The following is a 3,925-nucleotide window of genomic DNA, read 5'->3' as shown; positions in this document are numbered from 1 at the left end:
ATTTAACATTTAACATTTAGGTGCCACATTTAATATTTAGATTTAACTATTTAATATATTTCTAAGTTAACAAATATTGCTGTAAATGTGGTAAAAGGTGACGTTAAAAAATTCACAACGCTTTTTTAAACATTGTTTGAAGCTAAATGTGGCAAAATGTTGATGTTATTTTCAGCGTGAGCCACTTTACAAACGGCACCCCATACTGGAGGGGAGTTAAAACTTGTTCAACTTTATGGTAATGAGCTCTGACACAGTTCGGCAGCAACCAATCAGAATGCTGACGTGCTTCGATGAAGCAGGTCCCAGAGAACAAGCCATGTAACTTTGGTTCCTACAGCACACTTGTTCCGACAATGGATATCGACAAGTTGATAACTTGCGTTCGTGCCCACTCAGTCCTGTATAATGTTTCACTGTTCAGTTACAGAGACCAAAATAAGAAGAATGAGGCGTGGGACCGTGTCGCGGAAGTAGTTGGTTGGTCTGGTGAGTTTTAAAGTGTGTAATGTTAGTAATAGAGGAGAGAATTGCAGGCTAATGTTGCGACATAGCATGCAAGTCTTCTTTGCTTGGTTTGAATGGGATGACATACGTTTTCTGTTTTCATTGACCAAACATAACTTTCTGTTGGCCAACTATGAGCTTTTTGACTGGACAACAGCAACTACGCTGCTTTCAAGCCAGTAGTCCGCTTTGCGGCTCCTTTAAATTGACAAACACGATCGAACGTTCAATGATTCACATGATGAGCTATTAGAGCAACCAAAGCTGCCACAAATATTTTTGACAGTCGTTCTTCTTGGGCGTCCGCGACAGACTTTGCCTCTTTGGAAGCTTCTGGTGTGCACAGTAAGGATGTAGGTTGGGGTGGTAGATGTGTTGAATAAACATAGAACCTTCCCCCAGGACAGCAGTGTCTGAAACCTGGTAAACTTTGAGTTATTTTAGGTATGTCATCACCTTGTTTCTTTTCCTAAACCTCACCTATGTAATTTCCCTAAATCTAATCTACGTAACTTTACTTCCCTAAACCCAACCTACGTGACTTTACTTTCCTAGATCCAACCTACCTAACTTTACTTTCCTAAACCCAACCTTTGTGATTTTACTTTCTTAAACCTTACCTACATAGGTTAGGTTTAGGAAAGGGAAGTTAAGTAACTTTACTTTACTAAACCTAGCCAACCTAACTTTACTTTCCTAAACCCAACCTTTGTGATTTTACTTTTCTAAACCTTACCTATGTAACTTCACTTTCCTAAACTTAACCTACCTAACTTCACTTTCCTAAGCCTAACATACATGACTTCACTCTCCTGAACTTAACCTACGTAACTTCACTTCCATAAACCTAACCTACGTGACTTTACTTCCCTATATCCAACCTACCCAACTTTACTTTCCTAAACTTAACCTACCTAACTTCACTTTCCTAAACCTAACATACGTAACTTCACTCTCCTGAACTTAACCTACATAATTTTACTTTCCTAAACCTAGCCTACATAGCTTAATGTTAAGTATGTAATGTGAAAATGGGTGCTAATTAATTAAATATTATATGAACCGTTGTATGCAGATACGTTATTTGTTTCAGATTTGAACTCTGTAACTCTGTCTCAATAGCTTTTTCTGACTGCCCCTCTCTTTTGTCCTTGTCTGACTCTTTCTACTCTCTTTATCCCACACTTTCCTTTTTTGTTTTTCCTTTCTTGTCACTTTTTTCTGCACTCTCTTGTCAAACACAGACACAGCTCGGCCTCTGTGTCTGTTATCTATGCAGGGAGCCTGAGATTAGCACTTTCACTGGATAGACAGACAGAGAGATGGAGAGACAGAAAGTACTATTTTTATCTTCCTTATGCTACAATACCTCTGAGAGGTCGTCTTGTGATACAGCAGCTATTGTTAGATTGTGCTGCAGGGATTTTTGAGACTCGCAGAAAATCTCATGTAAACCCACAGCGTCACTAGTCACACAACACATCCCTCATTTTTCAGAAAGATCTTACTCAAATGGAGAGTAAGTGTGGGTTATTTCTGCACCGTAGCACAAAATGGTCATATGATATCTGCAGCAGGTTGACAGGGTTATTGATTAATGCTGATGACTCAGCAATTACTTGGCCAGCTGCTGAGATTTCTGGCTTTTAACACTCCACTGAGTCATACCATGTTATGGCCAGTATGTAAGACATTAAATTACATAGAAAAAGTACATAACAGTAAAAAGAACAAGATGATTAATAGTTATCCAAAACTACACATACGTTGTGATTTGGTAAGATGCATCATCACTTGAATCACTAACAGAAGCAAATATTCACCAAAACAAATGAAACCATTCACTCACATGATGCTACACTGGACTGTAGTTTTAAAAATGATGCATTTAAAGAAATAGATTTCTTTTTTTGGCCACTGGGGAGCAGCGTAACAAACTGTAAACAGTAACGGCCAGGAGGGCATGTGATGCTGCAGTTTGCTTTGCTGTGTCAGTATTAGTGTAATCTATGTGTGTGTGTGAGAGAGAGAGAAAGAGAGCGTGAGAGGGGGAGGGAGAGAGAGAGAGAGATGTCATCCCACAATAAGACCCTGTGAACATACAAGCTGCTCTCTGCTGATTAGGAACGACAGATGGGAGGATTTCTGCAGCAGTAGAGACAGAGAGGGAGAGGATCCCGTGATCCTGTGTGAAGATGACAGCATCCCCTCCCTCCCTAACACACACACACACACACACATCAAGGCACACACAGCAGACACGTGCGTAATGGGTACAGTGCAGGGAAACAAGGACAAGCTGACTGATATAAAAGGGGAAACTAAAAGCCATTTTGTTTCCCCTAAGATATATTTTACTGATGCTAGCATTGTGTGTGTATGTGTGTGCATGTGTGTGTGTGTGTGTGTGTGTGTGTGTGTGTAGAATAAAATGTTTGCTCTGCATGTTCCTGCAAACCACAGATATGCTACATTTGTATGTTTCACATGTATGACGTAGTTGAGATTACATCTTTATGAGCTGACTTTCTCATCAGGAGGAGGAGGGGATAGTGAATGACTTGACAGATAGGTGAGACAACTGTAGCTGTAGCATACCACAGTTACACTTAAAGCAATTGACATGACTAACACTGTGAAAAAGAAGGGTGGACAATTAAAAGTTTGAGTGAGTTTTAATAAAGATTGGACATAGAGTAGTGTACATTTATCTGATTGCTGATGTCAGGCTCCTGTCTTTGTGCAACAAAACTGTTGCTGTTTGAGAAAAATATAACCCTGTCATTTGTGTTGGAGAGATGTAAATCTCCTGGGGAATGAATACTAAGGAGTGAAATTTGCATGTGAAAGAAAGCGATATGATATTGTTTAATTAAAATGAGGTGGTTTTAATTATCAGCTGAGATTTATCTGGTGAGTTTATCAGACCTCATTTCAGTAACAGGAGCTGTCTATAATGGTCTACTATAAAGACTCACACATGGCACAGAACAACACAGTTATCTATTTGCTGTTCACATGGGATGGGGATATTCATTATTAGGTGGTGGTACGGTAAATTAACTTTCAGTGTCATTTTTATTGGGGCTTCATGGGGCTTTATAGCTTAGCTTCTGTTTTCTGATTGGACTTCAAATTTAAAAGTGCTTTAGGCAACATTCAGAGCATATCTATGACTCAGAGTCAGAACACTGATTGCCTACACACGACTCTCAACATGGAGGTGAGCCAGCAGCTATCAGCTAATAGTGCTAACAGCGTGAACTGTGCTGACAGAGTTAACAGTGTTAAAGGGCCAGTGTGTAATATTTGGCATGGTTTATTGTCAATCTGAATCTGAATATTCTACCCATTAATATGTTTATACAAGTGTATAATCACTATAAAATAAAATTCGTTTGGTTTTCGTAGCCTTATA

At 39.2% G+C, this 3,925-nt stretch overlaps 1 protein-coding gene across 1 annotated transcript in view; it reads right to left on the bottom strand.

The window, feature by feature from the left end:
• zgc:162331 (uncharacterized protein LOC793007 homolog) overlaps positions 1 to 3,925 on the bottom strand; it is a 27,945-nt gene that overhangs the window by 5,462 nt on the left and 18,558 nt on the right. The window lies entirely within an intron of this gene.

This window comes from Epinephelus moara, chromosome 23 (genome assembly GCF_006386435.1).
Source record: "Epinephelus moara isolate mb chromosome 23, YSFRI_EMoa_1.0, whole genome shotgun sequence".
Lineage (NCBI taxonomy): Eukaryota > Metazoa > Chordata > Actinopteri > Perciformes > Serranidae > Epinephelus > Epinephelus moara.
This window is presented reverse-complemented; position numbering and strand designations above follow the sequence as displayed.